At 46.4% G+C, this 22,993-nt stretch overlaps 1 long non-coding RNA gene across 1 annotated transcript; it reads left to right on the forward strand.

Annotated features, from left to right (window-relative positions):
• Window positions 1-657: 657 nt before the first annotated feature.
• On the forward strand, window positions 658-22,524 carry LOC138689547 (uncharacterized). The gene is made up of 3 exons (XR_011328404.1): window positions 658-974; window positions 4,539-4,603; window positions 12,221-22,524. It is a non-coding gene; the product is annotated as an uncharacterized lncRNA (long non-coding RNA).
• Window positions 22,525-22,993: the final 469 nt, after the last annotated feature.

Consider the following 22,993-nt stretch of genomic DNA (forward strand, 5'->3'; position numbering starts at 1 on the left):
AATCATGGGGCAAATTTCACCGCTTCGGGGAACAGGATGACTGCGCTGGTTTGGGCAACAAAGAGAGAGAAATTCGCGGTGTGGTTTGTCTGTGTTACAGCCTCGTAGGTCCTGTTCGGGCCGTCGAGTGGCACAGCTGAGATTTCTGATCGTAATCTAAAAAGGAAATAGCTGCCATTTAGGGGACGTAACCGTTTCCACTATCGCCTTTTACCTATCCCTAAAATGCAGATTTATCCCTAATTTCAATAGCTGCTTCGTCAGAAAGTCTGAGGAGGGGGCTGATTAATAAATATACTCTAGAGATAAATTATCCCTTCAAATAAGGTTATCAGCGTTAAAATTGTAGATGTGCTTTCCGGACGTGAAAATATAGGTATGTGACAGAGAGATAATTGATTAAAGAAAAAAAAAGAAAAAGAAAAAAAAACCCAAAACCGAAACGGCCGCAGGAGCACTAACTCTCTCTCACATTGGAAGAGATGGCAATTTGTCTCAGAAAAATTCGCCACTACGAAAAAAATTCCCCCGCAGTGGCTGTCGCTCTGAATCGATAGGAGAGCGGAAAATGCCCACCGCCTGTCACCGACGAAGAGTGCTGTGGAGTTAGTTTATCTTTACGTTAAATCTGGGACATATTAACTGTTCCGTGGTCTAAAGTCTGTCTGCTCTGCCTATTCCCGCCGTGATTGAATCTGAAGGAAATCAGATGTGCGGGAGTGATCGAAACGTGCTAAGCTAGAGGATCTTGCGAGAGTGTAAACGCCGTCGCGGCGGGGATGAGATCGATAGGAAGAGGAAGGAAGGAAATGGATGTTATCTGTCCGAGGGCGACCCGGCAGCCTCCCCTCCCGCCCGCCCACCTCCGACGGCACCTTTTGCGGCCCCGCTCCGCGCTCCCGCCGCCGCCGCCGCCGGGCCACCCGCGCCCCCCGCCACCGGTGCGACGGCCCCGGCGGGGCCCGCGGGAGCAGGTACCGACCCCCGCCGCAGCGGACCGGGGGGCAGTGGGGGGGGGTTGCGCGGAGGAGGAGGGTGCGCTCCGCGGCGGCGGGGCCCGGCGTGCGAGCGGTACGGGGCGGGGGGGGGGGACGGACACGGACAGAGGGGGGGTCCGGGGGCTTTAGGCCGAGGCTGAGCGGGCGGGGAGAGCGGGGTCGGCCCCGAGAGGCCCCCGGGACCTGCCGGGGGGGACGACGGGGGGACGAGCTGCCCCCCCCCCGCGCCTCCGCCGGGGTCTCCGCGGGGCAGCGCCGGCGGAGCGCGGCTTCGGCGCACAGGCGGGGAGGGAGCCGGAGCGGCGGGGGTGCCGCGGGGAGGGAGCCGGGGAAGCCTCTGGGCACGGACGGAGGGGGGGGGGGGGGGGGATGTCGGTCCTGCCCGGTTTTTCTTCCTTTCCCTCCCCCTAGAGCCAACGGCCGCGCTTTCCCGCGGAGGAGACCCTGACCCCTCGCTCCGCACCGCTCCGCGCCCCACCGCGGGGTGCGCGCAGCCGGCCCGTCCTACGGCGGAGAGACAAATCGCCGGATGATTTCTTTTTTTTTCCCGGGAGGGTGGGCGCTTGTTGTTGATTCCCCCCTCCTCCCCAGATTTCTGTAGGTTGATATGTAGCATGTTGTTTTCATTTCTTGACTTTTTAAAATAACTGGGTGGATTTAAATTTATCGAACAACCTGTGATCCATATGTCTGTCCGATTAATTTTTTTATGGGATGATGAAAGAGAGGAGAATCTCTATATATAGTGATCTGCTAATGGAATAATATATATATTCAAAACACCTTTCTGGGGTTACTTTTATTTCCGGACTTTCAAATGCAGTCCGGGTTTTTAGGCAGTTGGGTGAGGCGCTACTTATTTGATGTAGGAGAATCGCATATTTAAACTTCCTGGGGGGTGAAATGTTTAAACTGTTTTCCACCAGAAAGAGATTTTCCTGCGGTCCCTTCGAAAATCTCCAGTGACATTTAGGGGATGGTTATGGCCATGTTTTGCCATTCACAGTGTGATTTCTTCAAATCTTCGCGAACATTAAAGCCGGGTGCCATCAGAGAGTAAAATATCCACGGCGTCCTTTTCTCTTCAAAGACACGATTTTCTGTGACTTCCCAGCAGGGGACCATAGGAGCGGTCACTAAGGAAAACATATTTAGATCATTATCCGCTTTTTCCCCCCAGTGAGCCTAATCGCTTCACCCTAAGGAGACGTGGCGTTAAAACTGACAGCAGGTAGCTGCCGGGGGCTAGTCAGTCAAACGTTACCAACTGGAGAAAAAATTACAGACGCTGGTGAGAAAATCGCGTGTAAGCCCTGTTTCCGTGTACCCCAAGCGCACCTTCGACCCCGTCGCTCTTCCTTGCTCTCCGCGGTTGCGGCTGAGCGGGAGGACTTGGGGGGTCTTGGGGGCGAATTAGCAATTCCAGCTTTCCTGTGGCGGGGTACCACGGCAAGCCACTCTCCCCGAGATACAGGTCACCTCCAGCACAGGCTTCAGAGAAGGTTTGAACGTAGCTTTAAATTTAAAAGAGGCAGGCAAGCCCTCCTCAGCCCCCCTGGCCGCGGCGGGGTATTACAGCCTGCCCGTCCCGCTCTGCCGCGGTCCCTCCGGCCGGGCTGCTCTCTCCGCTTCCAAGCGGGCTGCAGCCCGGCGGAGGAGGTGGTGGCATCAGGGATCCGGCAGGAACGGCCCTCCGGAGCGGCGGCGGGGCTCTCCTTCGGTTTCTGATGTGAGCGGTCCGCAGCCTGGCCCCGCTCGTGTGCCTCGCCTTCCGCGGGCGCGTAACGAGCGCGGTTCACGGCTAGGGCGGCACCGGCTCAACCCCGCGCCGGGCCCAGGCCCGCGGAGTCCCGGCGACCCTGGGCTCGGCCCCCAGTCCCCGTCCCGGGGCCCTGTCCCGGACACCCCGCGGCCGGGCTGGGGCGGGAGGGAGCGGGACCGGCTTCCCCGACACCTGGGACTCCCCGGGCTCGAACTCGACTGGCGGCTCCCAAAAACAAGGGGACGGCGAAGGCGACACGGCCCCAGCCGCCGGGACCAGGGTGCGTGCAGCATCCCGCTCCGTGCTCCTAGCTCAGGAGCCGAGGAATGGGAACCGGGCCGGGGAGGCGAGGGGAACCCCCGCGCCCTCACCGCTCACGGAGCCGTTTGTCGCCTGCGGTGACCCAGAGTTAACCTGGACCGCAGGGAGCCTCGCTGCGGCCGTCGCCGATCGCCCCGAAGCCAAGCCCAACCTGCCAGGAGCGCGGCCACGGCGGCGCGACGGCGGCCCTCCAACGGCCGCCGTGAGCAGAGTTAGAGGAGGGCTTATCGGTGCGGCGGGGCACGTTTTGTCCCCGCTTCAGCAGCGCGGCGCGCTGCGCCGGGGCGACCGCGCACCGAGGAAGCCAACGGGTTGGGGCCGGCCCGCCGTGCCCGCCGACGGGGCGCCCGGTCCGCCGGCAGGCGCGCGTCCCCTCCCGCGCGGCGGCGACCGGCCTTTCCCCGTGCATTCCACCGAGCCCCCTCGGCCCGGCCGTCTTTACCGGCCGGTGCCCCCGCAGCCTCACGTCTCGTTTTAAAACTGCGGAAAAAAATATTCGCTCCCCTGCTGCGGAGTATAAATAAGATCAGCGTACGGAAATACATGCGCAGCCAACCGACCGGCTTTCCAGACGGGCGAAAATGCTGAGGAATAGCATTAAAGAATTGAAAACGCAGTTTAAAGGCACCCGTGTTAAAATTATAAATATTCTGGTGACTGCGTTTTATAGCTCTTAAATTACTACCTTAATTTGGAATTACGCAGCCAAGAGTATGAGCAATTTTTAAGTAAATCTCCAGTCTTTAATACGACGCTCCCACTTACATTTATTGTTCGTTTCAGACAAACGATTTTTAAAAATTGCCTTTTCATTACTCCGGTCACAAAATAAACGTTCTCGAACGCTAAATGAGGGTTGAAGAAACCGCTGGCTTTACTTTTTTATTGCTTTCCTATAAATTTAACTCGTATTTTCACTATTGTCTCAGGAAAAATATGAAAACATGTATGGAATTAAATTAAATTAAATTAGGTAGCCTTAAATCACTATAGTTTAGGGTAGAGTCACTAATTGGAAATATTTATGTTTGCAAGGCTGGGATTTCAGCAGTAAAAAGATACGGTGTATCCCCGTTTTATCATAACGTGGGTCTACGGGAACATTTATATCATACCATTGTAAGAAATGATGTGTAGTTAAACAACATTTTTTAAGCAAGGCTTGTGTCTTTTTATGGTAACCCTCGGTCTTTAGTCAGGGCTAGTTCTCATATTACATGAAATGTACTTTAAGAAGTACTACCTGCTCCAGCTGTCCAGGAAAAACTGAATTATGGAACTAGGAAACATATGGCAGTTGCATATTGCACGAGTAAGGTACATATGAAAGTTATAAATTTCTTTTTTAAGTAACCATTGTAAACGCATTTTTATAGGTTTCACAGTATGTATTACATCTGTAATTTTAATTTTTGCAATATACCTTTTTAAAGATACCTATGTTTTCTGTACTCCAGGGAAGGAAATGCAAAGAGACGTTTACGCGTAAAAAAAACTGCTGCGAGCGAAACAAACAAGCAAGGTAAATAAACGGGGAAGCGGAGCTTCCTCACAATGGAAAGGACACTATGCCATCTATTGGCAAAGCAGTTATTTACAAAGCCAAGGGTACCCAAGCGATTTTTTTCCGTTCTTGGAATACTGCGCGGCAAAGTGTCGCAGTCATAGTTTTGGTGTATTACAAACAAATGAAGAAAGACATTTCCATGGAGGTCCGGGGGAAAAAATAAAATAAAAAAAAAAAAAAAGAAAAAGAAGAAAGCAGAGACAGTTAGTGAATTTATACCTCACAAATTAGGTCATTAACTCGCAGGGGGATTTTGCAGCTAATTGCAAACTCCCTTCTTGGAGCGCCCGAGTGGGAGAGGTTTAGCTTTTCCGATTGTTTTATTACTGAACCATGTCAAAGCAGGCTTCTATTTTTTTTCCTTTTCTTTTTCTTTTTTTTTTTTTTTTTTACATGCAAGGTTACTTAAGGACTTTATGGCCACAAAACAACCCAGTAGGCTGCCTTAGAAGCTGACCTTACAGTCTCCGCTTAGTTAAGGCTTCCTCTGAGCGTTAGGCAAGTCTGACTGCAGGATCGGGCCTCCCCTTCCACGCCTCGCAGGTCTCCCCCGAACCGCGACCCTGCTATCCTCCAGGCGTTACGAGGCCTGGTTGGAAAGAAAGAGAGCGGCGGGGCGGTTGGTCAGGGGAGCGGGGGTCCTGCCGGGCTGGGGCGGGAGGTGCGCGGGGCCGCCCCCAGCCCCGACCGACCGCCGCCGGGTCTCGCCGGCAGCGCTTGTTCTCAGCGACGGGAAAGCCGATCCCGCAGGAGAGAGAGCTACCAGTGCTTTTTCCCGTTTCCAGGGAGGGGAAGGAAAAGATGATAGTTCCCCATCAGCTATAAATAAACCGAAATAAGCAGACAGATGTGAAGGGAAGAGTCAATTTTTCCTGTTCCAAGCGCAGATCGATTTCTGAACGAAAGCCCCTGCCCCTCCGCCTTGACCTGGCTTTCTTCCTGCTTCTCTCACTTGCTAAGGACTTGGCTTTTTCCCTGCCATAACTAGCCCGGTACTGCTCAGTGGGAAATACGAGAGCCCTTTGTTTTAGCTTTCAACGTTGTAATCTCCCTTTCGCTGTCCCGCAGAACGCGGCTCTGCGGTTCTCGCCTAGAAGTGCGCGTTGGGGGGGGGGGGGGAGAAATTCCTGGGAGCACCTGTATTTCTCGGCTCGAAAGATTAATCTTTCCCCATACAGAAAAAGGAAAAAAAAATCCCTAAAATAAAAAACAATTCCCTCCGTCTAAAACCAGACCCCAGAGGACAGGAAAATATAAAATCCAGACCCTACACTCATAGTCTTTTACTGCTCTTTTCGGTGTGAACGTGTGAGTGGATGGTGTTTTACAAAGTTGTCTGAATTTCTTGAAAGGCCGTTCCTGTGTTTATATGCGAGGGGAATTGAAATGTCTCGCTGACTGAAACGCACCTTCGCCGCCTGGTTTTTACCCCAGCAGCTGAACGCGGGGCTGGTGGGAGCCCGAAGGCTTCGCCTCGGACCCTCGTCCCGGCATTTTCGGGTCAGCCCCGCGCGTCCCTCTCTCGCGGGGGAGCGCAAACCCACGCACCCGGGGGGCGCAAGCATTAGCTTTTTGCCCTTTTTTATTTTTATTTTTAATTTTATTGTATTTTTCTCCCCGCAAACACCCCCGGCCCACGCCGGGGGAGGGTGACGGGGCACCGCGCACCCCGGGATGTCACCGGGGCTCCCCGCCGCCCCGCCGGGGCATCAACATCGCCCGCGGCCGCGCTCCCTCGGCTCCGTCTGCCCGTTTTTGGGGGGATTCCGCGTGGGAACGGGGCCGTCGGGTCCCGAAGCCCGGCCGGGACACCCCGGCGGCGGCGGGCAAGCGCGTTTGCGGGGAGCCGTCGGAAAAAGAGGCGGGCGGATAGGTTTTAGGGGTAGAAAGGCATTTGTTTCTCGAGGAGAAAGCTGAGCTCCATCTGGGCAGCGATTTTGGAAGAAGCCATCCAAGGGGCTTCTCTGCCGCGCAGCCCACGCCCGCCCTTCTCCCCACGCCGCTGCCAGCGCTCGCCCGCTGCAGCGAGGGTGCCGGCCGAGCCCCCGAGCACCGGCCGATCCCCCCTATCACCTGAAAGAAGGGATTTGGCTCGTCAAAATTAAATTCCTCTGCAATCAGCCAGACCAAAATACTTTCAGAGTAACATCCAGGAGATCATTTCCCCCGAGCTCCCTATCAAGTGTTGCATACATAATATATCTTTTAAATATATTGCTTTTTCGATGTGCTGAAAGGGAGACAGTTATTAAAAACTGTGCGAGCACTCTGCTTGTAATTAGCCGGGGAGCGGGGCAAGGGCGAGGTGCTTGTGGAGACTCCAGCTATGTGTCGCGAAGTGGGGCTTTAAAGTTGCTCTCCTTTAAGGTTTGCCTGTGTAAAGCCCCTCAGCGCCTTTTTAGAAATAAACAAATGCCTGTGTGTATATGCATACACACATACATAATAATATAAATCTATACGTATGTATAAACATACATACATACACGCACATGCATGTATATCGACTAAAGTCTTTGCATTAAATATAGGCACGCCTCATGGTCGGGATTCTGTCACCCGTTGGTATCTGTAGATAAATGCAATTCTTTCCTTTGATTCCCCCCCCCTTCCCCCCCCTTTTTTTCTTCTTTCTCTCTTTCTTTCTTTCTTTCTTTCTCTTTCTCTCTCTTTTCTCAGTGGAAAGTGCACAGTAAGTGTGAAGTATACATCATCACCTGAGGAATTTGTCTTGAAAAGTCCTCTCAGCCCCCTGGTGTTCAAAGGCTGAAGGATGGTTATTGATTATTGCACTAGATCAGAGCCCGCATTAAAAGCCAGGGAAATGAAATGGACCGTCTGGGAGGGCCCGGCTGCCCCCCCGGCTCCCGGTGGATAGCGGGACAAGCTAAAAGCTTGGCAGGCATGGGCCGTGCCCACCTGCGCACCCATGGAGCCCCCTGCAGCCACTGCCGGTGCGCAGGGCGAGGGTCTCCGCTCCCCCCAGCCCCTCTCCCATGCTTTTCTTTGGTCTTGGTCCGGCAGCAAAGCGCCCGGCGCGTCCTGCGACAGTGCCTGGGCTGTGCAGTCGGTGCTCGAGTTGGGAACACCTGGATGGGACAGACTGCAGAAACAGACCTTCCTTATATATATGTGTGTGTGTGTGTAAGTGTATATACACAAATGTATGCACACACATATATAGGACTTCACCTGGGCGGAAGGGGGCACATATTTAGACTGATGAGCTCTTGGGCAGACTTGTCAGTTCTCGTCAGGCTCATTCACCCCTAAATCCATCACTTGATCTGTGAAAAGCCTCACTAAAGGGGCAGCAGGGGATGCTGAGGGGTGGGATGGAGGCTGAGAAACCCCCTGGCAGCAGGACAAAGCAGGAACCGCAGTGCCAGGGCCTGGTGCAGGTTGGGGTGAAGGCCTCCGTTAGCACCTGCGCCGAGCACCCCACTCCAGGGGATGTGAGGGGGCACGCAGCATCCCTGCCCCCCTGCCTGACCACGACTGCCTGCGTGGGTGCAGTTCTCCTGGGGGTGCACGTCCCCCTGACCTTCACCAGCCGTGATGTTATATAGGCACAAATTTCCCCACATGCCTTAGGAAGTGTGGGGTGTTAACTGGCAACAGCCAGCTCTCCAGATCCCTTTGCTTCTTTGGCCAAGGCAAAACAGAGAGAGCATCTTTTGCACTTACAAGCTTGACCAGCAGTGAGAGAAGATAATGCTGAACTTGCTCCCTTCAGCCAGAGAATGATGGTGCAGTTTGGGAAGGGGAGGGGGGCAAATAAAAGAGGGGCTTTGGAAGGCTCCGTGACCTCAGGCTTTAATTGACAGCAATTTTTGTCTTCTATATAAAGAGAAGATAATGTAAATTGTGGAAAACTTCAAAATGCATTTTAAATTTTATTCTTTTTCTTTTCCTTTGAGCTGCAGACACTTGAATTCATGACAACCGAGATGGTTTGCTTTATGAATAAGAACATCAGCTACCCTATTGTGTCCTGTCACAGTATCCTGGTATTTCTACATCCTCTCTAAGGTCCACTTTCAGACTTGGAGGAATGTGATCTGGGAATTAGGTTTTGGACCAGTTTGTTTCCATTTTGCAAATGCAAAGACGCTGCAGTGAATGAAACACAGAGTGGTTTCTATTTCTTCCTCTCCATAGGCATGTTTAACTCCCATTGACACTGATGTGAGTTATGCACATGTCTAAAGAGGAGAAGCGAGTCTTAGATCTTTTTCTCATCGTTTACATGAGATCAAAGGAAATCAAATAGAGTTAATGAAGGGCCAGATGGTGCTTTATTTGTGCTCTGGAAGACAGTACAAGAGAATGGGAAGGAGTATCTGTAGTTTAACCTGGCAGAGAGGGGGAAAACTTACTATCTCATTTAATGGGGACTGAAGCAAGTATGCCGTATCTTCAGAAGTGGGAAAGCTTTGCTTGTTTTCTCTCCCTCAGTAGATTTTGGATGCAGGGCTAGGGTTGCTTTTGGAAGGCATCGATTGAAGGGATTCCAGACTCTGAAATCATTCACATTTTGTCTTTTTTGGAAACACAGATTTCTTTGGACCCAGGCAATTCTTGAGTTTTTGCTTTTAAGCTGTAGGATATGGGTGCTCCTCTAGTTCGTGGAAAATGTGTAATCTAAGCTGCTACGAGCAGGCAGGGCTGTAGAGGCAGGAGAGTCTTTGATTTGGATCCTCACTGTGAGCAGGAGTTTGGCAGGAGAGGCACAGGATGCAGTAAATTTACCAACTGTGCACACAGAGCGACTCATATCCCAGAGTATGCAGGCAGGGTCGGGACCGTCCTCTGCTGTGCCTCTGTGCCAACTTCGAGCCCTCTGCCCCGGCTGCCGGGCTCTCGCCAGCTACCCCAGGGATCTTCAGAGAGGAGATTGTAGCCTTGGGCATAGCTAACGACAAGTTACTTTTACCCTCACTGCTGGTAGGATTATCCGAAAAGAGATGCAAATGTTTCCTCTGTAGACCTTGCACTGATCCTGCCAGGCTCTTCCTGACTTAGCGTACCCCAAAGCGTCCTAACTGGGAATTGGTAGGGGAAAATGGAGACATTTTTGTGCAGGATTGCGCCCGCCCATCCTGATCTTGCAGGGATGAGTCTGCGGGGGCAGTAGAGGCCATCTTATTTCTTGTCCTGTCTGCATCCCATCGGGGTTTTAATGCACGACACGCTTCTTTGAGGATAACTTAGCACCAGGCGACAGATTTCCCAATAGCTTGATGTCATGTGTTAGCCTCCCATGATATTGTAACACCAGTTGACAAAGAAGTCACTTCAGTGATGCTCCCCAAGGCTCCTTTTGTTGACAAAGTAGCTCTCTGGATTTGGAAGGCTTTGCAGTTGAGCTGAAGGCCTGGAGGCTTTCCTGTTTTAAAAGCAATGGGAAGAGATGCAACTAACATCTGTATGTTTGTTTAAGGATGCCAGAAATTGTTTGTGTTTATGATTTCTTTTCAGAAAATTATATCGAGAGTACTTTAATAGCAGCATAGCCCCATCTACACTTTGCCCCCTGGTACAAACCTAACATTACAGCTCCAGCTGACATTATTTCCACCTGCTTTAAATGTGTTCATGTGCCTCTAATCCTGTGTGCAGCTTCACATTTGTACCCATTTCCTGTATTTTATAGGCACATGTGGTATGTCGAGGTTTGGAAATGTAAGCCCTCATTTTGTGCTGCTTGTTTTTTAACATTCATTTTCCCTGGCTGTACTCCTTGTTTTAAAAAAAAAAAAAAAAAAGAAAGAAAGAAAGAAAGAACAAACAATTCTTTTTTTCCTAGTGAGGTTTAAGAAAAACCTTGAGAACTTCCTTGCTCTTTTATATATCTAGCACTTTTATTGAGTGAGTGTGCAGTAATTTGGTGGGTTTACTAAGTAACTTGACAGTTAATGGGATACATCTGCAATAGATTCCAAAATAACTGGCTGCTTAGAAATATGGAAAAGACTAGCATTCTCACTCCTTTCTGTTCTTTTGAGAAATTCCTATCTGCTTCAGCTCCACGGAAGTTGACATTCCATTACAGATCCACATACGCTGAGAGCTGCTACCAACTATAATAGAACTCATTAGAGCTGACCCTTCCAAAACTGCTATTATATTAGAAAAATATTATGGATTTTAATCTAAAGGATCTAAGAAGCTGCATTAAAAACACACAAAACCATACATACACCTGGAGCTACACAGTGGCTTTATGAGGCTTGAGAGCATAAAAGAAACCTCAGCCACAGAAGAAAGAGTCCAGACTTCATTTTCTGCAGACAAATTGGCTGCTTTGCATCAGTGACTCATACTTGTGTGCTTACTTGCTCCAATGAAAAGGAGAAGAACAGCAACATCAACAATCCTTCAGCTGGTGCACCGTGACCCAGAAGGGTTGGGAACCCTTTGGTGTTAGGGGATGGAGACTCAGTTAACTGAGGATGGAAATCTCTAAGAGGAAAACCCAAACCAGCAATCCCATATTCCTGAGAAAATTTCTGCATTTCCTAAACTGACGTCTTCATGGCACAACAGCCAAGAGCTACTCCACCCTTTACATTAAGGTTGATCTTTAGGGCTAGCCCCCACTAGAGGGAAGCCCATGGCAATGTGAATCCATAGGAATGAGCAGGAGGAGGGGGAACAATATTCATGCTGGAGATGCAGAGCCTGAGTGGTTGTATCTAGTGTTCCTGAGGGGGGAAAAAAAAAAGGAACAAGATGAAGGAAATTGAGCAGAGCTTTCCTGTCCCTGAGTAACTTCCCACACAAGGGGGTCAGTTGATCTAATGTCTTTACTGCAGCTCAATTACCTTTCATTTGCCAAATTTTAGATGGCTTCAGATAGGTATTTCATGGTAATGAAGACAAATGTTTTTGGTAAACAGTTGATATGTCATGATGTGCTCTGTGACACCAATGTGTCTAGCCTTGCAATGCATGGGTCACTTTTCACTTGTTGGGGCGAAAAATTGGTAGCGGAAAGACCTTCATCAGATTCCTTCTGCAATTTGTGAACAAATTCCCTATACTGCCTTGCCAAGTGTCGTTTAAAGCCTCGACATGTGTCTGTTTATTCATTAGAATGAACGGAAGGGTAGAAACATAGTGCTAATGTTTATGTTCCAATTAAGGAATTCATGTATGTTGCCTCACTTAAAAATATTCTCCTCAGAGAAAATACAAGCCCAAAGCCGATTTATCAGGTTTAAATTTAAGAAAACTATATTGTCAGAATAACCACACATTCCTTTTTGCACCACTTTTGAAATCTGTTTCCTATTACCATCTCTGCATCAGACAAATACAACAAAGTTATTTACAGGCTGTGAAAGATACTAAATCTTTTCAGAGTAATATTACATTGGATCACAAATTCTCACTTTTGATAATAATTGACAACAAACTAAAGCGAAGGATATTCACAATTAGTAACAACAACACATAATGCTCTCCCAGTGCCTTGTATCTTCAAGACCCTGTGCAGACATAAGCTGCTGAAGTCTTATTAACATTTATTTTGGAAGGATGTTAAATATTGTTATCTCCCTTTTACAGATGGTGAAAGAGGCTCGGTAGGATTGTGACTTGCCTAAAAGCCTCAGAACAGTTTAATTGCAGAAGCAAGACCAGAACTCGCAAGCTCTTGGCTCCTACTTGTGTGAGAGAGCGAAACACATTTTTAAAAGCATCCTGCGACTTGGGAATCCCAGTTCCAGTGCACATCAGGGCTCGAGCGGTGCTGGGGCAGCGCAGCTCCTCAGGGGTGCTTTGGGCTCCCAGCTCCCATTAACTCTGAGTGATTTTGGAGCTCTTGAAAACTCCTTTCAGTCCTTCGAGGGAAACGCGCAACACCTGTGATTCATAGAAGCCGCGCATGGAGGGGTAAAGCAAAGGCTGGGAGCGACGGCCAGCTCCATGTGCAGCTCAGCCGCGATTCAGAAGCCGGAGGGCCAAGCGCTGAGCGGGTCGTCCAGGGCTGAGGAGCCAGAGGGGAGCCAGCGGTGCTGCCAGCTCTTCTCACTGACATGATTTTCTCGGGAGCAGAGCCAGGAAAGATCTAAAGGCAGAACTCCAGCCCTCTTATAAATGTCAGCTCTGCCTTTGGGAGGAAGCCTTCCTCACCTGGCCCCTCGTGCCTTGACCTCCATCTCCAGGAGAAGGGAGCAGCTCAGGTGGATGCACATCCCCAGGCTCTCTGCACCCCTCTTCCCAGCCAGCCCCTGCTGCCAGGCTGAGAATGGGGGGAACTGGGAGCAGGAGGGTGAGCAGAGAGCTGCAGAAGCAGATGGGGTTTTGCGTGTGTGCATGCATGTGATGGGAGTGCACGAGTGAGGAACCAGTGTGCAACCGAGGAAGCAGCCCCTCAGGGCTGGGAGTGCGAAGTGAGATGGGGCTGAGCAGCGGGGGCAGGCAAGGGGCAGATCTGGGGTGGGTGGAAAGGGTCAGGCAGCAGCATCCATTGCTGTCAGATGAAGGGGTGGACCAATGCAAGGGTCCTCAAATGAAGCGAAGGCCAGAGGGAGCCATCAACACCGCACGCAGCATTGCACCACCGTGCCCGCCACAGCCTTTGGAGATGAGGAAACGAAAGGAGTTCAAGCTCAAAGGAGGCATCAAAGACATCCCACATACATGTAGGTGTATGGTGGTGTCCGTGTCTTGCTATTGCCCAAATCATTATCTTTTTACTTTGGCAATACCAGTGTGCAACTAACTGGGAACCTGGAATAGGAGTGGTTAGAGCCGAGGAGGCAAATTGCTTCAGCAGCAGGAGAGAGACTGGATATTGCACAGAATAGGACTGACTTCCCCAAAACACCGGTGAGAAAGGAAAAAAAACCTTGGATGGGAGAGAGGATGCCAAGGCATGTGTAGAGAGCTGGGCAAGAGGCAGCGCTGGAGAAGGCAAAGCATCCCTGTAGCCTCAGCAGGGGTGCAGCCCTCCTTCGAGGACCAGGTGCCAAGCCCTGATTTTCATGTTAAGTTTTTAAACTTGATTCCTTGGCTATGAGTTTTGGCCTTAGACAATGCTCAAAGGGATGCAGGAACCATTTACAGTATGGTCATAAATATTTGTGCCCATGTTTAGAAATGCTCAGTGGCTTCATCACATTAAAATATTTGGGGGAGGTGTATGGCTAAGTGAGTGCTTACTGCTAAGAAGATCTCGTGGTAATTCTGAATAATGAAGAAAGAGAAAGGCCTTCCTTATGTGGGAAAAACTACGAGGCCAGAGGACCAGCTTTCTAGGCCAAAACCTATAAAATTCAAGGGAAAAACAAGTTTTAGATGGCTTTGTGCCTACACTTAGAAATTTAATTTAATTTGGAGTAGGCTTTGTAGACCGAGGGACTCACAATATGAGATTAATTATTCATTGCAGTGATGGCAAACGCAAGGCCTAAACTGGCCAGTTGGTCTTATCTGGGTTACAAAAAAAATTTAGTGGGTGTGGTCAGGATAAATCAGGTAACATCTCTGGATGGTGCAATGTCACTCCAGGGGCCAGGATGGGGAAAGGTTAAGGGTCTTTGGGAAAAAAGTTGCTTTTTAATGTTCTTTTTGTCTGAACATGCTAATGTCCCAAAGGCCTGTTCTTTACATAATCCTGTTTGCACAAGATGAAGAGGGTACCAGAGCTTTGCCAGCTTCATGTAACTCATTGCAAAATCCCTGAAAATACTGTTTAAAAATATTTATGCAGCAAAAAAAGTTATTTCACACATTTCTAGTCAGCAGCCAGCTTTTAAAATAAACCAATCTGTCCTCAGAAATAAAAAGAAGAAGAAATAAAGATCCAAATTCGCAGTTGATGTAAATTACCAGACTTCCACTGAAGTCAATGCAGGGTTGCCAATCTAAACTAACAGCGAATCCAGTCCAGAAACCATGAACATAATTTTAAAAGTCTTTGAAACAGGGTCTGTGAAACATTATGCGCCTGTAGAGTACCTTGCAGAATGGCGAAGTGTGGGGACAGCCTCCAGGTACGCCAGGGCAGACAGCAAACAGCAGTACTGGGATTGAAATTCTGCTTGAGGAATGTTACATCAGTTAGCATGTAGAGTTTAGAGAATACTGATAAAGAGCATGTATCAATCGATAATTACTTCTCCAGTAAACCAACTGGCACACTAACTAGAGTTTTCTCATGCTAACATAGTTAAATATTTAACTAAATATGTTAAAGCTAATGAAATATGTATTTTTTTGAATTCTTGACATAAACGAACAAACCAAGGAACTGTGGGCTCCCATGTCTCTCCAGCAGATCATGTATTGGAACCGTGGAAAGCTTCCTTCAGACAGGCTCTGTCTGGTGACATCTCCCCTGTTACCCTCTTGCTTGCAGGGCACCGTACAATTTTTAAAGGCATGTCCGAGAGCCAGGACCTGGGAGCGTGTACCTTCTCACTCCCTTGTGGATATCTCAGCACCCCAGGAGAGAGTGTAAGCCAGTTACTGGTTACCCTAAGCCATTAAAAGTCTCTCTGGAAGGGCCAGCTCATGACTGAAGTATTTCTCTTGAAAAACAAATCGATTAAGCCTGTGGTGGTACACAGATCAGATATTTTCTTATTTCTTCTACGAGGGTCATGACAACCTTCCTGTGTTGCCCTCTGTCTTATGTTGCATCTTATAAGATTTTTTTCCAGTAGGTTTCTTTAGGTTGTAAGAAGGAGGGTGAAAACCCACCCTCAGGGCACAAAAGGGTGGGTATTTGAAGACAGACGGGGCTGCTGCATACTTACCTGGCTGTCGCGGGGGTCTCCTCCCCCTCGGTACCTCCAGCTCTTCTGCGGGCACGTGGCAGTGATTGCTGCTGTGGCAGGGCTGACGCCTCGGCCAAAACCCACGGCTATGTTTGTTCAGCGTACAACGTGATGGGACCTCGTTCCAGGCCTCTGGGTACTACTATAATATTAGCATTACTGTCCCATAATAATAAGAGCACATGTTTTATGAGAACTCTGCTCTCAGCAGTGGAAAAAGCAGCCATTATTGGAAAGGGAATGTGAAGATTTTTGGCTGAAAATCTCCTGGTGAACTTCAAGAGAGGCTCCTGAGACCAGGTGCCAGGTCCTCAGGTGACATAACCTGGCATAGCCTTGCTTCAATGGACTGGGTTGCCCTGGCTTCCACCAGCTGGAGCCTGGGCTCCTGATACATAAGGATTAAACAAGAACTGACCATGCTGAATTTGCTTTTTGTTTACTGCAGTGCTTGCCACCAGGCAGGCCAGAGAGGCTTTGCAGGCAGCTCGGCAGGCAAAGTCTGAGGGCATGGGAAAATTGGCACGCTCAGCTTTCCTTCAGCTGAGCATCGGCACCAGCTGAGCATCGAGTGCCAGGCTCAGCTGGAAGCGCAGACCCCGAGGTTAGCCTTACATCACCGGAGGAGGGCACGGAAATCTACCCTCTGACTTCTACCAGAGCTAAATTTAAAACCCCGATGCCTTAAACAACTTCTGTGGGGACAAAGCGATTGGGTTTGAAAGGGAATGGGAAAAAAAAAAAAAAAGGCAAATCAGGGAGCTACAGCTACAGAGCTTTGACATGGTAAAAATGGAGAAAACAAGACTTATTTGTGGGCAGCAGTTAAGAACACAGCCTCGAGGGGAACTGAAGGCTGCGTGCCCTTGCTCACAGCTGGGAGATGTGCACCTGCCTTTGGTGAGGAGCTTGCACCAGCCACCACTGGCTGGCTGAGGAGAAAATGACTTTCTCAAGCCTGTGAACTCTTCAGGGCAGCAAAAATTTTGTTCTTATGTGTATGTGAGGGTGCCTGGAAGAGCCAGGTCCTGATCAGTGACAGAGATCCCTGAGTACCAGCAAGACGGCTAATACTGAAGACCCATTTCCAAAGGTCAAGGTCTAACATGGCCAGTTGTGCTGGTCGACAGCAAGAGTGCTGTCCTATTTCTGTAGTGAGAGGGCTGAGCGACATAAGCTTTGCTGCTATGCATTATAGGAAAACATCCACAGGGAAAGTTTTACATATTTGCCATGAAAAAAAAGGAAAGAAACATTGTCTCTCCTATCAGATGAACTCTGGGATATTAACTGGTCAAATGCTCTACGTTACAGAAGTAAACGCTTCCCCCATGGAAGAAGAGTGCAAATGTTTGCATTGCTTATAGGTCATCCAACTATCAGGCTACATACGTGTGGTATATTTAATGCATGCTTTGCAGTAATACATTTGTTGCATACTGCTGGATGAGGTCACTAATAGAGTTTTAATAGGTACACAGTATAAAACTCAGACTTCTAACTTGCCAGCATCATTTTATCTTAAGCTATAACTAATAATTATACGAAACATGTGTCCCAACTACTCTCAAAGGATTTTATTAAGCAGATCTTCACATTTTAAAAAGCTGTTCTGATAGCCTTGCTTGTTTTACAGGGAAAAAAAGAAAAAAGAGTAAGAGAAAATGACAGCTCTCCTGCCAAAATAAATCAATTAGCTCATGGATTAAATGTGTCTTCAGAAACCCATAAAGATAGGGGGTAATGTTCTCCCTTTTCTTGGAGAAAGTTTCAGGACACAAATTCTGTTTTCTGAAGAGTAGATATTATTTGTTCTTCGGTAGCAGTCCTCTCAAAAACATTGCTGGTACTCTTTGAATGTGAACTGGTAGAGTCAGGATTTAACAGCATCTAGGAACTGTAACATGTTATCTCCAATTTTTCACAAATGAAGAGTACCTGTAATATTACAGAAAATGGGACTAAAGCTAGATAGTTTTTTCTCTCTTTTTCTTTCACTGACCCATTATTTTTTCTTTTACTGTCATTTCTTACCTCCTAGGATCAAATAACAGAAGGGAAATGATAAATAAGAAGGTCAGCGTGAAAAGCATTCCCAGGAAGCTTTGCCTAAATATCGAAAACAAAGATGGAAGATATAAAACTGAAAAAAAATCAAAATATGAATAGTATAGTAGGATACTTAACATTTTCTTGCTACTTTTATTTTAGACATATTTTAAATTATAAAATGCCTGGATGGTAAGCTTTCCATTGAAAGTTTGTTTTCTGATTTGATTTAATTTCTCATCTTCTTACCATTATTATTCTCAGATAGATGCAATACTTGTTCTTAGAATTTGTCTGTTACTGTTAGTGTTATTTGCATGATTCTGCATTTTATTATTGTGATTGAGTTGCTCTAAGGCTCATTAAATTTATTGTAATATTGGAGACAATTTTATTGTGTTACATTTGTTGCAGGATTCAAATGCTATTAATTTGCAAGGGGATTTCTATGCAGTCATCCCATCCCCCTCATGAAATCAGTAGTCTTAAGCAGTTACAGAATTTTTTTTTTCTGGTAATTCTTTACAGTCACTGGGCTGAGTAACAAAAAGACTTTGATAAGATACAATGAGATGAATCTTGCAAAGCAAAACGAATGAGTTTTGCTGATTTTGGTGGAGATATCACAAATGTCATCATGATTGAATGAATCTTCTAACGGGAACCAGCTGATTTTATAGACAAAAGTCCTGATCCTTACTTTGATAAATCTCTTCTTATTTGAATGAAGAGTGCAGTATTAGACCCACATGGAACTTGGTCCGAGGCCAACAATGGGAAAGGGAACAGAATTTTTTTTCCCCATCTGATGTGCTGAGAATGGAGACATTAGTTTGTAATTAGAAATCTGACTCTATTGTTGTGCAGATTTACTCTAGCTATTGTCCTATAAGAGCGAAAAGGGGCAAGTGAGGTAAAACCCTTTTTTCCTTAATAAGAATTACTTGTCACCCACGCTCACAAGACCCCTACGTTCTTGTTTACTCCAGTGACCTGTCGTACACGAGTAGCTGTATGCCTACATTTGCATAAAGATGGTAGCAATAGTAACACATCTGAAAGTACACATCACACTCCTGTAAACTCCTCGGGGAGGCTAGGAATCTGGCTCAGATGCTGTTGTCGAAATGTGCTTGTGTATGGCAGTTCATGGTTGGTACTCTCGAAGTATCCCGGTGCTCTCTGCAAGGAGGGGAATGCTCAGCTGGAAGATTGTGGAACTTCCACTCCTGCACCTCAAAAAGTCCCTCTCAGCCATGGGGCAGCTTTATTCTGCCTTTAGGAGGATTCTGGGTCAAACTTGAAGAAAGCAAAATGCAATTAACTGTTCTCCTGAGATTTAAGTGCCAAGTATTAAATATTGTGCAAGACTGTCAGCCCACAGGCATTCTTCTCTGCTATATGGAGATCTAGGAGAAACAGCTCAACTCATGACATTTCTGAGGAAATGTGAATTTTTCAGTTCTTTGTCTCCCGTGGAACCAAAACTAGGAGCAGCTTCAACGCTGTATCTATTCCCAAAATTTAGCTCTCTGAGTTAAATGAGCTCTTGATCTGTGTTGCGACAACTTCCATTGACAAAGAGTGATGGGATATGTCTACTCCATGACTTTACAGGTATTGCAGTGATTACTCATGTTGGACCATGAATCATATAGAAGTCATATACATGTGGAGATAACACCAGATACCGCTACTGACTATACTGTTCCATGAAGACCACAAATAGGCATTTTGGTAGTTTGTCAAAGCCTATCAGTATGGTGGGATTATTGTTGAACTCTATTCAAATCGCTAGATTTGGCCTTTAGAAAGCATGCTGCACTCATTAACAGGCAGTTAATTAATAGTGGTGGCGAGTTTGTGGAAAAGCTACTGAAGTTTAATGAGTCTTTTGTCTCTGGCTTCTATGATGTCGTGTATTAGCAGAAGCACGATATATCAGATTCAGGCAGCAGTCCATTACACGTATTTCTTACTAAATGGCTACTCTTGAAATGGAATCTATCTTTATCAAGCAAGAACACACCTGTGCTTCAAAGTCCATTGCAGGATTAGCATTTACCACTGTGTTTTCAGATGTGTGCTGTAAAGAAATCTATGCTTTGGTATGTATGAGGTCCAAAAGGGGAAAATACGCAATGTTGCGTGGAGCAGCTAGTGTGAAGGCTGCATTTAGTAGCATCCAAAACAGAAGTCAGTTGGGTCAAACTACTCTCTGGCTTATTCTCAGGCAGCTGAGTAACCCTTTGCATTCTAGTCATGTCCCTTCTGCCTCTTCACTCCCAAAGCTTCATTATAACCAAACTATTAAGAGCATTTCACTTCCCCACTTGAAAGAACATGAATGCACCTGCATGAGGGGGGAGGTTCAGCTTTCTATGGGTGTTAAACATGAATTCTGACCTATCCTCAAGGAAACACGTGTGCACAAATACACACATGCAGAGAGACTGGGAAGCAGAAAGGAAAACTGCGTCATTACTCCTTACCTCCCTACTACCTGGACTTATGGGAAGTTGACAAGAATTCAGCTCTTCCAATTTTATTCTGCTACTTATATACAGTCTAAATTTTAGGTCATCCCTTTGACCATATTTACTTCCTAAAGAAGCTTTTGGAAGTGATATTATTGTTATCGTTTAATTCTTCTGCAGAATGAATAAAGTTTGAATATGCAACAAAACTTCTGGACGAGGAATGTTAACAAATCATAGAGCTGTTGGCTGGTTAAATTATTCTGTTTTTCAGGATGCCTTCCTAGAATTGCTTGACTCCGTACATGTTTATATACATTTTCATACAAGATGACAATGGTTTCTAGCTTTCTGCAGATCAACACAAAGCCAGGAATATTATTTTGCCCTCTATATGTGGTGCTGATCTCTATTCCTCTTCAGTTTTGGCTCTGCTTAACACTGCAAGAGCTAAGACTTTTCCTGATATCACTGTTTAGGCTAAAGAATAGCTGTACTTCCAACAAAATTATTATGGGCAGATAAAAGAGGGGGAAGGTGGCAGTTGTGAAGAGCAATAAAGGCTGCCTACAAAAATCTTTGCACCAAAAGGTGATCTACATTATCAAAGTCCCTGAGAACTCTGCTTTATGGTTTAATATATTTAACAAAATTTATAGATATAAATATTTATATTCCAGGCTTTTGTTAGTCTCTGTGCAACCTTAACAGTAATAGAGTTTTATGTTTTAATTTCCTTAAAGGAAAGTCTTCTTTGGAACCCATGAATGTTTCAGTGTTTTGGAAAGATCTAAATATCTGTCAAATACCTATTGCGACCTATGTTGGTTTTTTTCATCCACTCAGCAATAGTTTCATGTATTATTTTGAGAAACAGGACTATATGTACTGTAAATAATACAGAAAAAATATCTATTTATGTATTATCTGATAAGCTGAAATAGCTCTGTCTGTTGGTTAATTATCCAAATACTAAAGAAAAGTTAGGCTAATGATTTCCAGGCAGTTGTTATGCCGTATCATGTTAAAGCAGCTGTTAACCATATGCACTACTGTAGTTCTGCTTATATTAACCATTATGAAATTTTCCTTGGGGAAAAATGCTCACGTGCTTGCAGAGAACCTCTCTGCCCTCTTTTTAAATGAAATAAGTTGGTTATTCTTAGAGCATGGCGAATAATTTGTAACAAATCACTTGGTGATTTTCTCCTGCTTGTGAACAGAGATTGTGTTTTTCCAAAGCCACCACGCACCCAAGGAACTGAAGTCTCACCAGCAGTTTGTGACATGTCTGTAGCTTGCAACAGAGCAGGGGGGTCACTGGGAGAGCCCTCCCAAACTGGCACTGGTGTAACCGCCCCAGTGCAGCGCTGACTCGCGTGGCTTTGCGACGCAAGGTCACGTTTCTTCACGGCTCTGCATTCTGCTGCACCGACCCCTCAGCTCGTCTCAGGCTAACGTGGCAATCCCTGACACTGCTGTTTTGCACAGGAATATGGCCCTGCAGCAGGATAGGGTTTCATCTGACTTTTTTTCTTTTTGTGTTTTTGAGAGAAAGACTGAGAGACTGATCTGTGAATTCCTAGGGGCTTATGGCAGCAAATATTACAGTGATAACCACCAGAGAAACAAGATTTATGGACAGAGGCAGTCTTTTTTATTAAGCTGACTAGTATAGTTGGAAAAAGGAGACAAGCATTTGGGTCAAAACCCTTTTTCAGGTCCAAGATAGAAGCATGTCTTGAGGACAGCTTGTGTGGATGAGAGCTTGTTTGTTAGGGGGGTTTTGTGTTTTTTTTTTCCCCCCAGTTAGAGCATGAGACCTTGCGTTTTCTTTATAAGCATTGCCTGATCTTTCTTAAAACATTAAAAACTACAACATGGTGTACATCTATTACCGGTTTAATGAGTATCTATCATTATTCTTACCAAACTTGCAGAATAATTTATCGTCTTGGGTTGTCCTAAGGAAGGGTATTAACTCAGAATGAGACTACATTTCAACTTATTTTAGGAATACTTGTCTGAATTTGTTAGAGCTGCCTTTGTGTCCTCAGTTACATTCACCTTCTGTGAGTATTCAAATAAAAGTTTATGAAAATAAATGAACTTTAAGATGAAAATGGTTTTATTGCATAACGATCCAATAAAATGCTTTGTCTTAAAATACCTACCCTGGCCACAGTGTAAAAGATTCCCATTTCTTCTCTCTGCTTCCCAATCCCAGAGCTCGGAAGAAGGCAGTTGTACAGGGATATCACCTGTAAGACTTAAGACATGTTCCTTCTATTCGGTGTGGGTAAACCCTGGGTGTTGCACACCAGAAAGACATGGTGGATAGAGACCAGAAGAGGGCACCGACTGTGGTCAAAGGTCTAAAATTACATCTTACAAGTAACAGCTGAAGGAATTTAGATTGTTTAGTCTGCAGAAGAATAAAAAGGAATTGTAATAATAGCCTTCAGATACATGAAGGTAGCAGCAAGAAGAATGAAAAAAAATTTCCTCTGACCTTTATGCATAAAAAAGGAGGAGATTTAAACATGAAATAATTCTCTTAGGTAACAGAACAGTGAGAATATTGTCTCTATTGTAATAAATAAACAAGCATTGAAATAGATTGCCTAGGGACACTGTGAAGCCAAATCATCAAAGGTACTCAAGAACAGGTTAGAAAAGCAAATGGTAGGAATGGTGTACATATAGTTACATGCCCTACCGTAGCAGAGATGAATCAGTTAGATAACTTCTTAGTGTCCCTTATAGATCTCTTTTCTCTTATCTTACGATTGATAACTATATGATGATGGCAAAAAAATGCACAAAAAAGATGTCCTCCAAAATCCTTTGGCTCTCTTCAGTCTGAGAGCTTGACAGTGAATCAACAAAGGATTTTTTCCCTAAAAATTGTTCAGTGTTTTTCATCTGAGATCTGACTGTCATAATATAGTGATGTTATACTAGCACAACTCAGCCACCCTCACAAAACCCTGTAACTTAATTTCACAAGTGTATTATTAGACTATATT

Source organism: Haliaeetus albicilla, chromosome 17 (assembly GCF_947461875.1).
Source record: "Haliaeetus albicilla chromosome 17, bHalAlb1.1, whole genome shotgun sequence".
In the NCBI taxonomy this organism is placed as follows: Eukaryota; Metazoa; Chordata; class Aves; order Accipitriformes; family Accipitridae; genus Haliaeetus; species Haliaeetus albicilla.